At 38.4% G+C, this 21618-nt stretch overlaps 1 protein-coding gene across 5 annotated transcripts in view; it reads left to right on the top strand.

Moving 5' to 3' along the window:
• LOC107216416 (urea transporter 2-like) overlaps nucleotides 1-21618 on the top strand; it is a 301028-nt gene that overhangs the window by 1467 nt on the left and 277943 nt on the right. For 4 of the 5 annotated variants that reach the window (XM_015653569.3, XM_015653568.2, XM_015653566.2 and 1 more), the window contains exon 2: nucleotides 3593-3704. The gene's annotated coding sequence lies outside the window, so the exon portion shown is untranslated. Of the gene's footprint in view, nucleotides 1-97; nucleotides 810-3592; nucleotides 3705-21618 lie in introns of those variants that run through there. The other variant, XM_019005313.2, reaches the window with a different exon arrangement.

Raw genomic sequence — 21618 nt, 5'->3', positions numbered from 1 at the left:
AAAGAAAGAAAGAAAGAAAGAAAGAAAGAAAGAAAGAAAGAAAGAAAGAAAGAAAGAAAGAAAGAAAGAAAGAAAGAAAGAAAGAAAGAAAGAAAGAAAAAGAAAGAAAGAAAGAAAGAAAAAGTATTTAGTCATTCAGTTTGCATTGATCTGTGATAATCCAGTTATGAGTGGTGTTATAGATTCCCCTACCTCCCGTCTCTGCTCTTATGGCCTCAGTGATGATGCTTTAGGATATTTTTTCAGTTAAAAGAGTCTGATTAATAATGATGGCAATTAGCAAACAAAGTAAAACAATTTGCAGACATGCTTTCCATCCTTTCATTTGGAGGAAAAATAGCTTAGCTTTACTCAGTCGGAGATTTCTGTGCAGTAAAGCAGAAGGAAATTTACCTATGAGCGCTGCAGCTTTGGTGTGACATTGTCACAGGCCAGAGAATCTCTGGGATATTTCAGCCCCACCTGGACATTTTATTGGCACACACTATCTTGAGAAACCCTTTTGGGGCCAGCAGAGATTGAAAACTTGCAGGGTGTATTGAGTAAAATGAGTCTGTGACAAAGATAAGGCAATCAGTAAATCGAAATCTGCTGATAGTGGTCAGGGACAGAAATGATGTAGCAGGATCTGTATGTCAGTACAGGAGATGGAGATAAGGGACAACATCAGATGGATGTCAAGAAATCCTCTCAGATCAGGCTGGGCCACCTCACCCCCACCCTCACAATGCCTGGCTCTTAAAACTGCATTCCCAGAATTGTCTTCAGAGGCAAGAAGCTCCAGAGGAAAATGGAAAGCTTTTGATAAGGTACTGATCTGAATTTGGGGCTGGCAATTATTACAGGATGGGACAGGATAGAACAGGATAGGATAGGACAGGATATTACTGTTGCAAGGGACCTCCAGTGATTATCTAATCTGACTGCCTGACCAGATCCCAATATCCCATCTTAGAGATATTGAAAATTAAAATAAATCATTAGAGGCAAAGTAAATTATTAAGGGCAACAGAATTAAATTATATCCAGATACATGATTTTGGCCACTGGTAACTCACTGGGACTACTGAATTGTCCCCAGGGACAAGGCAGGGGAGGATCTGTATTTAAAGGCAGAATAGAAAAAGGTGTACTGTGAAGGCAGAAATTAATCTGAGCTTTTTTTGTGCTTACTCCTCTTCAACCTATGTCAGCTGCTGAAGACCATTAATGCAGGTACAGACTTCACTTAAGAAGCCTGAAATGACCTTTCTGTATGTCCACATACTTTTTGGAGAAGGCTTAACACATAAAGAGCCATCACAGCTCTCATTTGTCTGGAGGTCTCCTTCCAAGCTCTCCTCCACAGTGCCTGAGCAAGGTCTCCTAAATTGCGGTGGAGGCCCATAATTGTGTTATTAATTAAAATTGGAAGGGTTGGGCAGTGAGGGGGAGGCAGAGGGGAGCAGCTTGGGAGCTTCAAATTGTAGGGATGACTTTTCAGTTGGACATTATAAACAATCTTGGGGCTGCATCTTCTAATGGTGTGGCTGCACTCGAGTCTAGAGGTTTCATCCCTGTCTTTTGGAGTTTGAAAGCCTGAGACGTGTTTCTGCATATCCTTTCTCCTGGGCAGTCTTGCTGTATCATGCCATTTTTAATCTGTAGGAGGGCTGAAAGGAGGAGGTGTGAAAAGCCCAGGAAAGCAGAATTTCTAATTTCTTCAATCTAATCAAGTGATGGAAAATTTGCCAGAAAATGTCGTAGTATGATTTCTCGAGCTTTCAGAAATCTATTGAATAACCCACTAATTTCTAAAATCCTGTAAAGCAGTTCAGATGATAAGGAGGTTTTAGGCAAAAAACAGGTTTAGTTCTGCCTTGCTCTCTGAAAGCACAACTGGAAGGGCTGCTCAATAAATATTTTACTTTTTTTTTTTCAAACTTTCAACCATTCTTATTAGTTACTTAATGTACTTTTGTCTGAGTTTTATTTGGGGTTCTCGTTCATAATAAATCAGATAATGTGTTAGCACCAGAATCCAGGAAAATATGACAAGCACCTTGAATGCTGCCTACATATAAAATCCTTCACATGGAGAATATTTATCCTATCTTTTGGACTCAGAGAGCTCCAAAACTTTTACAAGTGACATTGATTCAATACCAAAATCTTAATGATAATAATTATATTATTATATTATTAATATAATTAATAATATAATTAATTAATATTATTATTTAATATAAATATATTAACTATCTTTGTATATTTAAATGTATTATACATTTATATAAAATTATTAATATTATTAATATAATTATTATAATGTTATATTATTAATTAATAATCTTAATTTCCCTCCTGCTTGCTACATCCTAGGAACTGCATCCTCAATTGAGGGCTTGATAAATTAGACTTTGTGATTTCCAGCTCAGTAAATATGTACAAACCAAGACTCACTTTGGGTAGAAACCTCACCTAAACTGCTCAGGGCAGTTAGTCTGACATGAGCAGACTAATACTTTTCCTGATGGGTTTTTATTTCTCCAAGTATTTATTTTAGCCCAACATCTTTATTCTTGCTGTCATCTTATGAATGTTCTATAGGACATTTCTCACACATCTCAAGAAGCCTATGAGTCAGTATTTTTAAACTTAAAATTAGGTTTCTGAAAAGATATCCATGAATATAAATTCTGTCACAGTTTGGGAAAGTGTTAAATATCCTGTAAGTGTCACCAAACTGGAGTTTTGAAATTTAATTAGCTCATAATATATAGCTACTTTCCATAAGTAGATTCTGTGAAAATATATAGAGGAAGCATGAAAATTCAGGAATCACTAACCAACAATGGAACTTTAAGTTGTCTAAATATTCTACATCATCATTGCTGGTTTTCTTTTTGATGTACGTGTATTTCTTCCTTTTCATTAAAACTAAATCAAATATGAGGGCCCTGACAAGCAATAAATATGAATTTATATCCTTTTTCCTGACTTTTTCATTATAGAGGAGCTCTCCTTCTATAAATGTTTTTCACATTTTGAATACAAAAGAACCCCAAAACTATACTATGCCTAAAAATTTTCAAAATGGGCACTGCAAATTTACAACACATACCCCAGTGATGAAGTTTAAAGGAGGAGCTTTGACCTCAGGTGTATTTATTTGCTTTTCAAATAGAATCAATTACTTTGACCTTTGCTTTTGATTTTGGAAAATTCTGGTTTCTTCTACAGCCCAATCCAGGAAATATCTGTGCCCTGAACAGGAGTTAATAAACACGTGCTTACTCCAGACATGGTTTTAAATCACACCCAAATGAACAGAAACACATTATTGAAGCCTGTATTAAACATTGCTCCTGGGAAATATTCTGACCAGGAGCAGATTCAAATACACACTAAACCCATACACACCCTATTTCAGACCATGCATTGTATGTGAAGTCATAATTCCCTTTTCCTGAGCTCTTGGACATATGGGATGCAGAGAAAATTTTTTTAATTTTACATATGAAATAGTGTGAAATGAGTAAACTTAAATTCATCACAGCCTTTAAATGAGAGGAAAAACTAACCAAATTAATCAATCTGCTCTTTCATTCAGGTCCAAGAAACTCCTCCTGGAGCTTTTTACTGCTTTGGATTTCTTATCATTTTCACCAAACAGGGACTGAATCTCCGCACCATTCCACCATTGAAGTGAGATTTTCCAACTGGTAAGTATGAGATTAAAGAAAATGTACTGATTAGATAAATGTGACAGAGCCCCAGTGACCATCAGGAGCTGCTGTGGATAATCTGAGTTTTTTCAGAGTCGAGGTGATGGATTTGAATCTAAGTCTGGGTTGGGTTGAATATATTTTCATGTCTTTAAATGCTGTCTCAAGTATCAAGTAATTTCTGTCCCACAAAAATCAGGTGGAAAATTCTTCCCTACGAGAGTTTTTTTGCTCTCAATTACAGCCTCTGTTTCTCTTGTTTTGTTTAGTTTATCAATTTTTTTCTAATGGCAGCTATTTGTCTAGCTCCTTGCCTCAGTAGATTTTTTTGCTTTCCTTTTGGTCTTAAACAAGGATAAATCTGCTAAGTCCTGTAAAGTACAGGGAAGTCATGGGTGTCCTTAAAATGAAGTAGCAACAGTTACTCCAAGAAAACTCACTCACAGAAAATACCAAGAAAGATTTAATATTATGAACCTTTCCTTTGAGTGCAGTGTAACCAGTGTCTAGCATACAGATCCCCTTTCCACAAGAGACATCTGTAAGGTAGATACAATTTTCCAAAGAGTGGATTTGTTCCAGTCCCTCTAGAAAAGGTACAGAATTACCAACTGATTTGTGGAGAACCATTTGGCTTTTAAACCCCACAAAACATTTACAGAAAACTTCAAACGCAAATGTTTTCAGATATCTATCTTGTTTGTCTATAAGTTTTTCAAAGTTATTTATATGGTTTATTACTTAGCAGTAACAAACTTTTGACACTTTCACTTTTTTTGGGGGGGAGGAGGGGTTGCACTAGGAGGTTGTGAGTCCTTTTGTTCCATAATGTAATTTTGAACCATGGTTTTGTTTTTTTTTCTCAGATCATTACCTTTACAGCTAACCCTTTGTTGGCTACAAATGTTAGGTACATTTACTTGTGCAAGTAGGCTCTGGGTTCAGGATGGGGTCAGCAGACCTTATCTGTGCTGATAAATGTGGGGTTTTGCCTATGAATGGGATTCTGGTAACAAAACCCCAGGTACAGACCTGTCCAGCCCAGCTGTGGCAGCCTGAGCTCTGGGTAACTCTGCAAAGATGGGATCTGCTGGGGCTTCTCTTTCTGTGTGTTTGCACAACTGAAACACCATGGATCATACTTGCAAAGCCTTTTATTTTTCTCCCCCTCCCGGAAAGCCATATCTCTCTTTATCTTCTGCATCAATCTCTCCCCACACCGAGACAGTAAAGTTAGGACACAGGATGGCTTTGTCTGCAGGAGCACATTCAGACCAGTCTTCCAGACTAATTTTCTGCTTGGGTTACTTTCCTAATTATAATTTGTGTTCTCATCATGTCGTGGTAGAGTACATTTTAAATGAGCTTGCAATACACAGCGTAGAATACCAGCTTTATAGCACTGCCCATAACCCAGAATACCAGTTTTAAATTTGTCATAATGCAAATGCCATAATAATTGCAAGTTTTCAACCCTGTGATCTATTTTTTTTCCCCAGCTACTTGTAAACTGAAGGTTCAAGTTTCATTTTCCCACTCCATATGTAAGAACATTGGAGCAGGATGTTGATCTAACTCCTTACAATCAGAGCTGTGTATGTTATGGATCATGTTCCAAAACACTGTTAAATATGTGGAAAGGGAAAAAAAAATTACATTAATTATGCCTTATTTTGCCCTCTTATGGTTGCTAATAGGTTTTAAATGGGCTGTTTGGGGTTTTTTACTGATAACCACAAAAAAGTGTTTCATTCTCTGAATTAATACTAGAACCTTTTTCTGGAAAGGGGGAACTAATTTTTTATTGAGTGATAGAAAAAAGATGTCTGATTCTGTTGAGGCTAGAAGAAGCAAAAGGCAACTCTGACTTAGCCACCTACTCCTTGGGAACTGTCTCATGCAAAAATTTTCAGGGGAGTCTTATTCTGTTGAGTCCATTGAGAGACACTTTATACGAGCAGAGCCATACACAAAATGTGCACAGGGAAAAGAAAAAGTTATATATATTGTTTACAAGTTAATTTGGACATGTTTATTTGCACACCTTACCTAGCCTGACTTACCCTATTGCAGCTTCTACCTACAGATAATCAGTTAAACCAGGATTTTATAATAAAATCTCCCATGTTGCCTTTGAGAGTGGTCACAGGGAAGCCGGATTGTTTCTCACCCTAAGGAACCGTATCCTGCTGTTGTCATACAGCAGGATAAATGGCAGTGCCATGTGACAGAGAGAAAAAGCTAGGCTTCTATGTCTCCCTGGTCCCACTTTGCAATCTGTTGAGATGGGATTGCATGTTTGGGTCTGGTTAGTCCCTGAATGCTGATTTCAATCTCACCCTTTGTAGCCTGGTAGGAAAAAAAATCTCAATGCTGCCCTGGTGGGTAATAGTTATAGATCATTAGTTGCAAGACTAATTCACTGTGAAAGTGTATGATAACACGAACACTCGTTGTCCCAGTGCAGCCATACTCATTGGAAGGTTTTTGTGTGAATGTTTTCCATTGAGATATGGATGTTTTGGGTTGTCTAATGAAAAAACTGAGTGTTTTGCACTTTTGTGTGCCCCAAGCACAAACATCTCACAGATGTGAGAGGGATGCTCCCCCTACATTGCAGAGAGCTCAGGAGAAGAATGATGGAACATCCTCCCAGCCCACCCATTTTGAGTGTGGCAGGAGGAACAGCCAGAGCTGGGGATCCACTGCTCTCCAAGGGAAAACAGAAAGAGATTTGTCCCTTCATCTCTCAGTAGTCACAGGATCCTTCTCCTCATCCAGGCTGCCAAAAACCACCCAGAGGATGCCAGAAATTAACTTGCCTGAGGAGGAGCAGGGCAGGACAGGGGGGATGCAATGGTCCCCAGGAAAGTGCAGCTCAGCGCTTCAATCATCTCCCCAGACCTGAGCAGCTGAGCTGTGGAAATCACTTTGACGTAAATCTCTGAGCAGCTTTTTTGTCTGAAATAAATGGTGCATAAAGGAAATGCAAAATTGTTTGGTGGACAGGATTATCTATGTGTTTACCGCTCTCAGCACTTTTCTTTTGTCTTTTGACTGTGTAGCTCCCGTTGGTGTGAATAGCTGAGCACGAAGCGAAACTGCTGAACACAAGCAGGGAGTGAGAGAGCTCTCCCTTTAAACCTGTGACAGCTCTGCACTCGTGATTGCAGGAAATGTCAAGTTAGAGGAATTACTAGTAGTACAAAGTAATTATTTTTCATTTCCAAGGTTGTCTGTTCAGTGTTAACCCCAATGTAAACTTTCTATAACTTGGCATCATTATCACACTCCCCCCCCTCCACCGCACGGATTTCATTTATTACTTATTTATTACTTTTTCATTTATTTATTTATTACTTTCAAATCCAGTTGCTATTTTACATGTGCACCCTCACACATATATACACACAGCTGTGGCAGCTCATAGTGAGTTTTTCATGGCATTCCATCCCTTCAGCTCTATTTGAGTATGTATTATTCTGTTGCCATAACATGCTGATGATATACAATATTTGTATAAAGATTAAAATCAATGTTTATCACATCAGAGCACTATCATTCAAAAGGGAAGCACAAATCAATAATTCATTAAGCGAGAGAGAAATGAATGATTTGAATTTGTTGTTCTTCTCCCCTCTAATATTTTCAAAAGGAATTCCATTGTTTAAATGAAGTTTGATCACTTTTGGACTAAATGAGCGTGATTTAATGCATCTGACAGTAGTCAGCATAATATTCATCATGGGACAAATAGTAGAAATACACAATTATCGTATATATTATTCTGTTTGCTGAAACTTCATATTCATTAAAAATATTTCATTCTATAGAAAATACTGGGGGTGAGGGTGTTAAGGGTGTTATATTGGGTTTCAAGCTGAATGAAATAGCTTTTTTAAATACAGAGAAATTTATTCATTTCAAGTTGGAACCCTTCATGTTCAAAAAAGCTTGTCTCATGAAAAATGAATAGAGCTACTTTGAAAGAGAAAAATATGCTCTTTAAAAAAGGGTATACTCAATCTAGTTAATGTTAAGAAGTGTAACACTTCTGGAAAAATTAGAAAAATTTTCCTTGGGGTTTCAACTTCTGACTGAAACAACCAGAAGAACAGACATAAAAATATGACTGCTAATCAGATCAATATTTATTTTTCACTGATAATCAGCTGTTAATTTCCTTCTTGTATTTGGAAGAACAAGCTCCACCATTCTCTCTGTGCATCGTGTGTATGCTGAAATTGCAGGAAGGTCCAAATTTGCTTTCTCTGAACCTGTCCAAATCCACAAGAAATCCGTGTCATCTCCCACACTGGAAGATGGGCTAAATGAATGAGCCCCTGGATTTCATATGCACCCTTAGTCCTCCCAATTTCCTAATCCACCAGCAATAAAGTGGTCATTGCTGATGACACAGGGAATTCCTTGTGGTTTTAAAACACAATGACAGAGTATCCACCAGGAACCACAGAGCATTAGCAGCTGCTTTCACTGGGGATGAGTGTCCCCTATTGATTGGTTTTCACTGCTTGAGCTCAATAATGCTTTTATTTATGATGATAGAGTTTATGATTGCTTATTTATCTGCTGTGTGTTAAGATGAGCTTAGAATCAAATTGCCATATGATAAATTGGATTCTGGATTCTTGTAGAAAATACTTTGTTTGTTCCCAGATATATATAACAAAATTCAATAGAAAAGAAAAAAAAACCACCCACACTGGCCTTGAAAGTTTACAATCTCTAGTCTTTGACATCCCCACCACGGAGGTGATGGCTTCCTCTCTGCTCAGCTTCCAATCCATTCTGATGGCCCTGTGAGGAACTTTATTTTCAAAATTCTACCTTCCTTATCAAATTCCCCCTTCAAATGTGAATTTACAATAGGGGCTGAAATCAGTACAGCTCGCTGTGGGTTATTTGCCTGACAGGTCAGATGTAATCTAGACTGGGTCCGTGAAGTGGTCACACAAATGCAGAGACAAAAAAAAAAACAAACAAGAAAGATTGTTAAAGTTTAGAAGCTCTGGCCCAACAAACAAAAAAACACATTAAAAACACATGACAAACAAAAAAACAAATCCCAAAAAAAAAACAAACCACCAAATTAAAAATAAAAGTTAAAAAAAACCCAAAACAACAACAAAAAATGGACAAACAAACAAACAGAGAACAAAACCAGAACCAAAACAAAACAAAAAAAAATCAAACAAACAAACAAAACCCCACATTCTTACCTATGTTTCCTCATAAATAGAAGTGGATTTATTTTGTGGCAAAATGTGTTCAGTTGTTCTACATTTAGGATAATCCTGGGTATCCCCTGCAATACCAGGCAGTATCACTCCTTGCACTGGCAGCCTCTTTACAGGACTAGAGATAACATCAGAGTAACTCTATAAATTAAGCTGCTGGTAATAACTAAGACTGGATGAAAAAACCCTCAAACTTTTAATTTTCTGATTCATATCTTCAATCAATCACAACATGCTGCAGTTGTGTTCTAGCCTGTTTGCTCAGAAGAGATTCCTCCTTTGTGTTGATTGACTTTGTGCCATTTATTTTTTTATTGACTTTCAAGGTAGTTTTTACAACATTGAAGATGCATAAGTTAACAGAAAAGCAGGGTAGTAACTTTTCAAGATAGAAGGAGGCCATAAAAATGCAGAAAAGGTATAATTTACAATAACAGGAAATTACAAATTAGGATAACTCCCTTGCTCCCATACCTAGTTTGTCCCTCTGTACATATTTTCTGAATATGTCAGTAAAACATGAAGTGTTTACATACCATAAAAAGTTAATGGATTATAGAGTCAGCAAATACTTTAGTATTCTTAATAAGATTATTTTAGATATGATTAAGCTGAAATTCAGATGCAAGTATGTATGCAGGATTTCTGAGCTGTAAAGGCATTAATTATTTGAAGAACTGTGTTTGGTCTAAATCAAGAAAAGGCAATGAAAAGAGATATGGACTTTTAAGTATATGTAAGGAACATAAACATAAATATGATATTGACAAGAACAAAACACATTCCCTGAAAGCTCTCTGTACATGAGCTGTTTCAGGTATGTCATTTGGGTTCAATAGAGCCTGTGTGGCCTCTCTTTATGAAAAACTAGTTATGTAGAAAACTGCAAAGCACATACATGCCAAGATTTTTTTTTTGCCTTTTGCTGTCTATGTAGCTGTATGCACTTACTGATTGCTTGTTACTGTGTTTTTTTGTTAAATGAATTCCATTAAAACCAAATATTTTAGGATTCTCCAATCCTGCTTTGGAGAGGATGCAGTTATATTTCACATTGCTGCTCTTCTAAGTGATGAGTCCCTATAGAAGAACCTTCTGAAAATTATTACCAATATTTTCACAGTGCTCCCCATGTCATCTTTTGACATCTGTGTTTACCCATTAATAAAATAGGACAATTATGTTACTGGGTCTCTCTGAGTTCAGCTGTCAAATAAGATTTTGTTAGTGTTATAATTTTTTTTTTTCAGTTGTTCTTTTCCTGGAGGAAAATGGTGTCTTTCTTTTTATCAAATAAGGAGCTTTTGTGAGATTGTCTCATTTCACAGATTTCACAGTCAGAAACCTAAAATTTGGTTTTAAAAAAATTGTGTTTTTTTAAAAAATGGAGTTTTTTTCCATTGTATCCTTCTAGTTTCACTAACAACATTAATCACATTGATCAAGTTTACCTCATATATTAGAGAAAAAGAGGCAAGTCACAGAACAATCCATCATTATCACCTGAATAAATACATTTGGCTACTTGAATTAGCCCCTCTGTTTCCACTCTTTGGTAGAAAAGACAGAACTTTTTAAACACAAATTATACCATCCTAAATCAGTATCTTCTGATATTGACTAAATGAATTTCTACAGCACACCCTGTTCCTCTTCACGAGCCACAGAGGGGACCTAGAGCAACCAGCTCATGTCTAGGTGAGAGAATTGCACCCTGAGACCACCACAGTGCTGATCACGGTGGATTTCCCTGCATCACACAGCCTTTAGGTGCTCCCCAAGGAATTTCTCTTGGAAACATCCCCAGGTGATGAAGTTTGTGGCAGTCTCACCAAGCAAGGATAGAGTCTGTCCAAAGGCCTCCAGTAGCACGTCAGGTGACATGGGAGGATGTTTCAGCTTTATAAAAAGTTTTGCCATGGGTACAGACTTTCCATTTCATTTAGATGATCTGGTCATGAAAAAGAAATAATACTGAAAGATTTCAGTTTTCTGTTAAATCCTGTAGAACTTCTCCATAAAACAATAGCAAAGACATCTCTTTACCAGAAGGCATTTTGCCAATTAAGATTTGCTGTGTTGTTTTTACATGTGGGACTTGCTGCTGTTATTGCAAGCACTGAACTTTTTCTCAGGCATCAGCCCACATCTTATTATGATTCAAAAATCCTTGTCATTAATCCCATTATATTGTTCTGAGTCGTGGGATACATTCATCAATGGGTGATCTCATCCTGCTTAATCTCATTGGTTTAGATTATTTCTTTTCTAGATATCCTTATCATGATCTTATCATCACAACCATTGGGAAGCTTGGCCCCAAAAGTGCTGTCATGTGTGTTGTGTTTGTTGGTAGTTGGTTTGTTCAGTTTTTTTTTAAATTAATATTTCACAATTTGATAAGAAGGTTAACATTAAAACCTCAATTGCCTCTGGTAAGACAAAGAAAACCTTTGGAAGCGACTCAACAGATGACTGCATCTTATGGATCTCAATTGCCTCCTCTTGGCAGGACTCTGATTTTTAAAGATTTGCTTCTGTGCACTGACATTTTTCACAGGTATCTAGACATGATCTGCAGTCAGCTGAATGCTGACTGTATCCCTGACTGTATAACTTTGTTTTGATAGAACCTTCTCAGTCATACTGAGTAGTTCCTTTCCTCAGAACAGACTCAAAATTTCAACTCTGAAAATATTATCAGAACTGCCAGCTAATATTGAGTAAGTGTGAACTCCATCACTGACTTCTTCAGGAAGAAAACCCCACAGTCTTCCCTGTATCTAATTTTCTTTTCCTGCAGGTGTTCTAAAATACAGTAATGTCTTATAACACAAGAGTCCTTTCTTTGCAAGGTAGGTAAAGCAGGAAAAGCTACTGATATTGCACATCCTTTATAAATGAAGCTAGCAGTTATACTTGTTGGAGCACAGGGCTCCATGTGAAGCCTAGTTCTGAGTCCATGTTTACCTTAACAGATTCAAAATAGACCTTGTGGCTCCCACAGGGAGCTCAGCAGACACCAGATTACACTACATTAAATTTAGCACTTTTTTTTTTTTTGGTGGAAATGGTGAAGCTGATGAGAAAATGATTCAAGATTTTTTTATTTTTTTTTTTGAGTCTGAAAGAGACATCAATTGACTGTAGAGCTCTCAAATCTACCGTGTCAGATGCTGGCTTTAGGAAGGAGGTAGATCTGTGTGTTCAACTCTTTCAAAGGCTATTTATGCACTTTATCTAATGACTCTTTCATGTAAATGATCTCCCTCTGAGTTAGATTAGAGCCCTTGGAATAATAAAATGAGGTTAGGCACATATTAGTATGTGGATATACTCCTCTGCTCCTCTGAGGTCTCGTAACATTATTCATGAGTATATGAATGACCGCAGTCTGTTCTGAGTCTGTTTTCAGGTCCCTTGTGCTCCCCAAAAGAAGCTTTTCTGAATATTTATATGTCATTCATGATTCAAAAGGTGTCTTTATGCTTTAACCATCCAGTGACTAATTGCATTTAAACTGACCAGTCTGGGGACAGTACCATAGGATTGAGGTAAAACATGACACATAATGTACAGTTTGTAGTGAGCAGATGCCATTCATGAGTGCCTCATACTTCAGAAACTGTTTGTCAAAGCTGCTTAGTGAATGGATATAAATAAATCAATTTTCAAAAATCAATACTGGGTTGCAAACAATTTCTAAGAATAAAAGTACCTACACAGAGTATTGGTGACCACCATTCATTCTGAATGAGAGGCCACTCTTTGAGTTAAAAAACTCATTTGAACAAACATACAAATCATTCATGAGCTCAGTTAGTCCCAGCAATTTAAATAATCTGATCACTGGCAACCTGTACAGCTGTTTGAGATAAACATAATATGTTTTATTCTTCAGTGCAGTTGTACAGACCATCTGCCATGCGCTTCCAAAACCCTTGTGGATTTGTGGTCAGAGGAATACCACTACAGAATCATTGCATTAGTAAATGTGGTCTAGTAGTGCTCATGGTTTAGCAGATTTTGTCTTCGTTGGTATCAAACCAATCAATTCATCCATCTACTACTGATATAAGCTTTTGTTTTATATGAAATTATATTTCTATAATAATATTTCTGCTTTTATTTCCTTGGACTCATTTTCTTGATCTTGTTTTCTTAGTTATAATCAACAGCTCTTTAGTGTAAGTCCACAGTTTGTTATGGATGGGTGTCACTACGTTTCTTCTGAGTCCTTCCATCCATCCATCCATCCATCCATCCATCCATCCATCCATCCATCCATCATCCATCCATCATCCATCCCTCCATCCATCCATCCATCCATCCATCCATCCACTGATCCATCACATGCCACCTTTAATAAGAACTTCTTACTACTTCTTCACAGCTCTTCTTTTCCTGTGAAATTCACCAGTTTCCAGAAAACCCGTGTGGTGACCATGCACTACCCTAAATCCTAATCCAGTCCAATGTGATGAACTGATGTGGTCCACGTGCCTTTGGTGACCAACCAGTGAGTTTCCAGTGCTGCACAGTGACTTTACAACAGGCAGACATTAGTCAAAACAGGATGGAGTGTCAGCACTCCAGCAAACTGTCAAGTCCTTATCCAGCTACAGCTGAGTCCAGGAACCAAGTCCAAGAATTAAGAGCTAACCACACGCATGAAGTCTCGCTTGCATGCATAAATACAGGTCAAGCATCATTGTATACGAAATAGAGATTTTGAGAAAACAAAAGTTATGCACGAATGATTTGACTTTCTGGCAAGAAAAACCTTCTTTCCTTCCAGTGGGTGACTGAGTTTCCAATAATTGTGTTGCAGGCAAGGGGATTTCTCTAATTAGCTGCGCTCAAGGTTGCTGGCATTTTTGTAGCCCTGAGAAATCCTCCAGGATGAGGAGAATGTTTGAGTCCCAAGGAGAAGTTCAGCCTGCTAGGGGGTATCTCTACAGATCAGAACGCCCTTCCACAAGTCAATTCGTGTACCCTTTGCTTGAAAATGGAAGCTGAGATGGAGGGAGCAAAGATGTAGACAATTGTCACTCAGGCTATCTGTTTCAGAATCAAATGTCAAAAATTTAGTAAATGTCTCTTTTTCCTTTGATGTTTGTCTTCTGCTAATGATGATTTGGAGATATATGGTAAATTAAAGAGTTCTTTATTTTTTGGAAGGTCCGTAAATGCAACAAGGCCTCATTCTCCCATTACCCAGAATCTCAAACCAGTTTTGAAAGGAATCCAGAAAAAGCAGAGTTGTTTCTCCATGACTTACCAGAAGTTGGGAACAGGTCATGTCATTGTGAAATCAGCTGTGTCCCTGTCATACTGCAGGACTGTAGAGAAAATACCTTATCTTTGAGAACCTCATGTAAGTTTGTTGCAGGAGTCAGTGTCACCTGGACCGCCGTCTGTGGTTTGAAAGTGTAATAAAATAAAATAAATGCTGTAGTCCTATGACCCATCTGACAACACAAGTGGGCAGGATAAGTATGTTTTAAAAATTTAATAAAATCCCTATATTAACATATATTTAGCATTATTTAGCATAATTTTCATATTAACATATAGGGATTTAACAATCCTCCAAACAGCTGACCTGTCCAGGTGGAAGAGGAACCACATGAAACAAATGAGGACATGTATCAACACTCTGCCAAAAATAAAATAAAATTTGGGTGGTCAGCCATTAATTAGTTATATTAATTACACTTCCACTAAACAAAACCAGATCAGTCAGTATTTAGGCTGAAATAGAGTGGTGTTCAATAAATGCACTCTCTGACCCCTGTGGCAGTCTGATGCATTCCTGGAATCTGTTTATCCTGTAAAAAGCAGGAGTGAAACTTGTTCTCAGGAACAAGACCAGCAAAGATTAAAGGAGTAATTAAAGAGCAAAACTTCATGTTATATACTATAAAAGCCTATTAACAACGTTGGCTATAGTGAAGCTTTATATTATAAATAGACTGAAATGCTAGGTTGGCTGTCTAAGCACTCTGTTTTCAGATATATTGCTGAACTGAGAGTTTTCATTGGATAATTAGCTGTGGTAGAACAAATTTCTGCACCTTAGGTTGATTTAGTCCTTGGAGTCCTCGTTTGAGTTTCTGAAAAGAAAGTGTGCAATTAATTGCTCAGTAACCTGAGTGGAGAGTTGTAAGGAAACTACAAGTTAATACCCCTTAAGCGCATTTGAAAAACCTTCTGTGTAGGTAAGCTAAATGAGAGATCAACACACAAGAAAAAAAAAAAGGGAAATTTGTAGTCTGGTACACTCATGCAGGACAGACCACCACACAGTGTGACCCCAGGAGGTGAAGAAATGCATTTTCCTGGTTGTTGTGCTGCTAGCTGGCAGTTTAGGGGCAAGAAATGTGTCTACATTGTGCCAGGGCTGATCAGTGTATGAAATAAAGTTTATCTTCAGTCCCTGTGGGTTATTGGGATGGGGAAACATAAAGAAATATCTTACACCTGACCCCTATACTTGCTTTCCAATATTCAGATCAGTAAACCCTGTGAATTCTGCTAACCAGGGAATTTCTCTGGTTTAACTACCAGGAAAATAAACAGCTTGTGAATTCTATGTAAAAATAATATAGAAAGACATGAGCAAGTGCTTAAACTTTCCCACCAACCGTGAAGTTGTGCTTTTTGTGGGCACAGGCAAATAGTTGTGACATCATCTGCCCTGGTCTGTGTACAGTCATGGTTTTCAGAGGAAACACACAGTGTGTAAGATTCACCATGGGTGTGAAGCTTGGCACGGTCAGAGCCTTTGTGTGCAATCATTCAGAGTCAGGAAATGAGAGGGAAAGGGAATCTGTCTTTTATTACAAAGGCACTACTGGGGGCAGTGCTGTAAGGTACAACAAATAATATTAATAGTACCAAAGTAAAAGTCTTCTATCTAACAGCCTGTTTGGTTTGTGAAACACTTAATTTGGGCATTTCCCTTTGTGCATGAATCTTAGAAAAGCCATTTTTAACATGAATTCATTCATCTTCTCCAACTAAATTTTGGCATTTCAGAACTAGAAAACAAAATTTCAAGGCTTTATTTTCAATGCCAGAGGAGGTCATGACAGAGAAAAATAGTGATCTCTTTTGGTCCTAAGGTGTAGGAAAGAGAATATGCCTAGTATCTTTTGTGGGAAAAAAAATAAAAGAAAATTCTAAAACAAGCAGAAGTGAAGCCTTTTCTCTATCACATATAACACCAAGAAAAAGTAGTGATCTGGTAATTTGAAGAAGAACTCTGTTTTCTAAATATGTGTCAGTAAGGAGATGGCAGGTAGTGAACAATTTAATCACTTTTTCTTTATTTCTTTTGTTTTGTTGTTATTATTACTATTATGTCATCATCATCATCATAATTATTGTTATTATCATCATCTCTCCTTCTCTACATTAACGAATTACCCTTATCTAAATACACAAATCTTACTGATTTTTTTTCCCCCCCACAAATCTCTCCCTCACCCCACTGAGAGAAAAGAAGACAGCAAGAATCTGTGTGGCATTAAGTGCCAGGCTAAACCACATCAGGAGCTGCAATGACTTTATTACCAAAAAGCATCAGTACATTCTGAATAAATCCCATCCTAGTTAGATGAAAATCATAATCCTAGCACAGCCTGGAGAAGGGAAGCTTCAGGGTGACCTGACTGTGCCCTTCCAGTACCTGAAGAGAGCTGACAAAAAAGATGGAGAGAGACTATTTACAAGTGCCTGGAGGGACAGGACGAGGGGGGATGGCTTCAAACTGAAAGAGAGTGTGTTTAGATTGGATATTAGGAAGAAATTCTTCCCTGTGAGAGTGGTGAGGCACTGGCACAGGGTGCCCAGAGCAGCTGTGACTTCCCCATCTCTGGGAGTGCTCAAGATCAGGCCGAATGGAGCTCTGAGAAACCTGGGACAGTGGAAGGTGTCCCTGACCAAAGCAGGGCAATTGGAACCAGATGATCTCCGAGATCCCTTCCAATCCAAATTATTCTATGATTCTGTGAAATGGCCAAGATGAGAGGAGGAAGTGGGGCCAACCTAAAAGTTCACCCAAGAGTTCATGTACTCATTTTCATATCTGCTACATGGATCCTGGTGGGAGGCATGTGAATGCAGGAGGGTAAAATAGCCTCTAGCAAACACCCCAGCATGCTTCTTGTTCTGTAGAAAACTTGCCTGTACAACTATTTCTTTTGGCTTGAGGCTCTGCAGCTCTGAAACTTCTTATGAAGAGAGGGGGAAAAAAATAAAATAAGATAAAGAAAGTATCCCTAAGGGCCTCGTTCCCTGATTTGAAAGCCAATTTTTAACAGCACACATGACTTTCAAGATTAGATGCCCCGAAGCAAAATAGAGTTTAGAAAGTTTGGGGTTTTTTCTCCACAGGAAATGTTTGGAAGTTCCATGAAATTATGTGTGGGGACTGTTGGCAAGGGGTGGGAAGGGCAGGCCCCAAAATACAGAAGTGTAAAGAAGGAAATGTTTTTTAAAAAATATGGTGTTGGGCAGATGCCTTGGAAGACAAACACATTTCAGATCTGAAAGGTTAGGGTGCTTGTCCCACCATTTTAATCATGGAAAGGCTTCAGACCACTGACCCCTTGCAGTGATACTATGCCTCATTTAGATCTCTTTTACAGCTGTTTGGGCCAAAGTGAGTCAATTCACTTAATGAAGCTCCTCCTGATTTACATCATGATAAGTAGACTTGGAAGCAATCAGAGAGAGTAATTCTGGCAAAAGCAGTTTTGCATGATATTCCATTAACCTACATTCACACAAAGATGCTGTCCCTTTCTCTTCTCCCTTTAATTTCTATTCTGTTCTGTTCTGATTCATGAGGCTGGAAGTTGGTTCATTCCTGTCTTCACACTTAAGATAAATAACATAACAGATGTGTCACTGTGAAGCCCTACATGGATCGCTATTTTTCTCCCACTGAATTGCCACTTGGAAACAATGTTGGATGACAGTTGTGGACATTGAAAATTGCTTGAAATGCGAGGGGAATTTTAAATACTGAACTCAGTCCAGCCTTTAATAATGTGCCAGCCTTTGTCATCAGTTACTTAACAATAGATATGCATTCTGCTAGAGAAAAATGCCCTGTGGTATTATCTCAATATAAACGGACTGTAAATTATCATATGGCATTGGAGAACATGGCTACAACATCAGCCTTTGTAGACTTTTGGGTTTTGTCTACTAGAGCCTTCTTTGGCTAATAAAACAGGATCTGGCACCCAGTGCTCAAGAGGAGGTCCAAGGCACCTTATTCATACAGTTCTTTGTGCTTGCCGATTTTATTTTTATAGTTTGAGGGATTTTCTGTTTGGCTGGTTTATTTTTTAGTTTTGTTTATTTGTTTGTTTGTTTTCATGTGTTTTTTTAACGTCTCAGTGTCATGGTAAGTCTGGGCATCATGGCTCCCTTGTGCTGGATCACTGCAAAAATCATCCACTGCTCTTGTGGTTCTCAGTGGGGTTTATCCCTGCATGTAAATAAATGACCAATGGGTCATTAGTGATAGGAAAGAGATAAAAAAACTGTGAGAAGTAGCATTGTCACTAAGCTAGAGCTGGCTTCTGGCAAGCACTGCACATAAAAACACAGCTTCTCTGTGTATTTGTATAAAGGGGACCAAAGAAAGGGGTGATAAAAGGATTCAAGAGGAGTGGGAATACTTAAAAACACATAGTAGAATTAGTAGTTCATCCGCTGAAAACAGCTATTTCAATGTTTTTTCAAGAGTAACTACTTCCATAGGAGTATTTCACTATTCACCTCTTGCAGAGAGTCTGTGTTGACAAACACACTTGCCTTAAGTCCTCAGGACTTAAAAATGGATAAAAATTATTTTCAGTAACACAACAGGCCCTTACAGGAAGAAATTTCACCATAAAAAAACCAAAAGTTGCACTTCATTTGGTAGAGATCATATTGAAATATTTTGGAAGCCGTTCTGCACCACAAAACTCATTTTTCACTTCAGTCAAGAGAAGAAATGGACATTTTCTAAAAGCAAAACAAACCTGGGTAAATGTTTGTAGGCAGTACATTGCCTTATTCACACCACAGTATCCCCAAAACATTGAAACAATGACTTTCTAACGCTGAACTTATATTTTATAATTTATGATGCTTGATTACTTTTGGCACCTCTTTCAGTGAGAACAATGAGGAGGTCAGTCAATCTCATGTTTGTTCCTATTGATTGCCATTATTTATTCATTAGCTCGTTTATTTGTGCCATGCTGGCAATATGCATGACGCTACACAGATAAGAAAGCACTGACATTAACATGCAAATGCAGAAAAGGAAGTTACAATTCAACATGAGCAACTTGACTAAGGAGCATCTTGCTAGCTCCAGTAATGATAAAAATTCTGGAGTTTGGTAATTTTTTTTTCCATCCCTTTTCTGACAGGCATCAGTGAGACCTGGCTGGGGTTTCTGCAGTGACACCGACACAACTTAGTGACAATCTGTGGGAAACTGGGGAGACTTATGGCTTAATAGGACTAGTATGAAAAAAAAATAAATATTTGATGTGCTTGAAAAGGGAAGCAACTACAGAAATCTCTTTGTCCCTTGAGGTCCAGGTGAAACAAGCAAGCAATACAATGAATGTAAAATTTTATAGAACTGTGATATTTAACATTGAGACACTGGGAGTACCTTAAAGTCCTGCTAGGGAGTCACCACAGTCATAGCTGGATCTTTGGGAAGAATTTCTTATTGTTTGCTCCAGCCATAGCATGAGATGTGACTAAGAGACAGGACCTTGCTTTTAAACACTCTGGAAATATGGCACTGTTTTCTTCTCCTTCTTACTTTTAAATTTTTATCCCCTCTATTTCTTCCTTTTTTTTTTTTTTCCTCTATTTTTAAATTAGTAACTTTCAACATATTTAGGCATTTCAACAAAGTGGGCACTAAAGTCATAAGAGGACTGGATTCACAAACCTGGCCTTATGCAACTTTTCCCAATTCCACAGTCCACTGTTTAAGATTTAATTTCCTCAGGGTGTTGGAAACTTAAATTCACAATTATACTTTCAAGCAAAGAGTAAACTTAAACTCCAATCTTCTTCTTCCCAGACAATTACCCTGATCATTTGAGCTAAGATAGAAAAGTACAAATTTCTGTGACACTTGTTTTTGAAACATTGTCATGGCATCTGAATTCCTTCATGATTCTGTAACTCCAGTAGGAAAACATTGTATTTAGTAATGTCTATTTCGTACATGTCTAGTTGTCCTTCAATTCTGCTTCCCAACTGACTTAGTTTAACCCAAATATGTGAAAACTTTAAACTGAAACAGTGCCTCCAGGAAATAAATGCTTTCCTGAAGAGAAACTATTCACCATGCTACGCTCCTGCAATGATTTATGTCTACACTTAATTTTGCACCAGGGGTGGCTGTGTTGAAGTCAGAGGGACTGCTCAGAGTTCAGAAAGTTAAGCACATACTAAAGATTTTGTGGGATTGAGCTGATGAAGAGGGATTCTGCCATTAAGAGGCAGTACAAAGAGATGAGCTGTTAGAGAAGCAGCCTGATGAGCACACACAGTTCTTCAGCACCCCTTAGTCCAGCCACTAAACTGCATTTATTTCTGAGGGCCATAGCAGAAACTGAACAGTGCTTAAAGGACCTGAAGTTCCTGAGATCCTCGTGGTCTCAAATTGACTGGATTTATGCTGCAGGTGCTCTTTGCCTCCCAGTTACTCACCTGCATGCTCTGTGTCCAGCCTGGCACAGTGGAGAGAGCCCACGCTGCTGGAGGGGCTGAGCAGCTGATTCCTGATTCCTAGTGTTTGGACTTTGTGCCCCAAAACGACAACTGCCTCCAAATCCATGAACTTCCACACTGTCCCAAGATTTCTAGATGTGTTCCAAAGGGCATTAGTGAGAAAATGCATGTAATTAAAGGTGAGAGGGCTGCAAGGATGGTGTGGGTTTGGGAGGGGAAGCCGTGTGAGGAGCAGCTGAGGGCACTTGGTCTGTTCAGCTGGAGGAGACTGAGGGGAGACCTCATTGCGGTCTTCAGCATCCTGGTGAGGGGAAGAGGAAGGGCAGCACCGATCTGCTCCTCTCTGGTGACCAGTGACAGAACCTGAGGGAGCAGATGGAGCTGTGCCAGGGCAGAGCCAGGCTGGATATCAGGAAAAGGCTCTTCCCCAGAGGGTGTGGGGGCACTGAGCAGGCTCCCCAAGGAATGGTGACATTCCCAAGGCTGCCAGAGCTCCAGGAGGGCTTGGACAATGCTTTCAGGGATGCACAGGGTGGGATTGTTGGGGTATCCATGTGGGGTCAGGATTTGGGCTGATGATCCTTGTGGGTCCCTTTTGAATCAGGACATTCTATGGTTACACAGGTATACATGAGTACATGAAATAAATAAAAATTAAAATATTTCTGTTGCTCCTTAATCATGCAGATTACTTTGTATCACTTGTGACAGAAGAGCATAAGGCCCAAATCTGGAATTATAGACCAGGAAATACAGTGCCTCCTGCTGCCTTTGGTTATGACCCTCTTCAAACTCCTCTTCTAAGCAGCAAAAAGAGACCTGAAAAAAGTCTTAACACTTGGTATTTAAAGTAAAGAAAGTGTGATCCAATAGTCAGGAAA

This window comes from Parus major, chromosome Z, assembly GCF_001522545.3.
Source record: "Parus major isolate Abel chromosome Z, Parus_major1.1, whole genome shotgun sequence".
Classification (NCBI taxonomy): domain Eukaryota; kingdom Metazoa; phylum Chordata; class Aves; order Passeriformes; family Paridae; genus Parus; species Parus major.
This window is presented reverse-complemented; position numbering and strand designations above follow the sequence as displayed.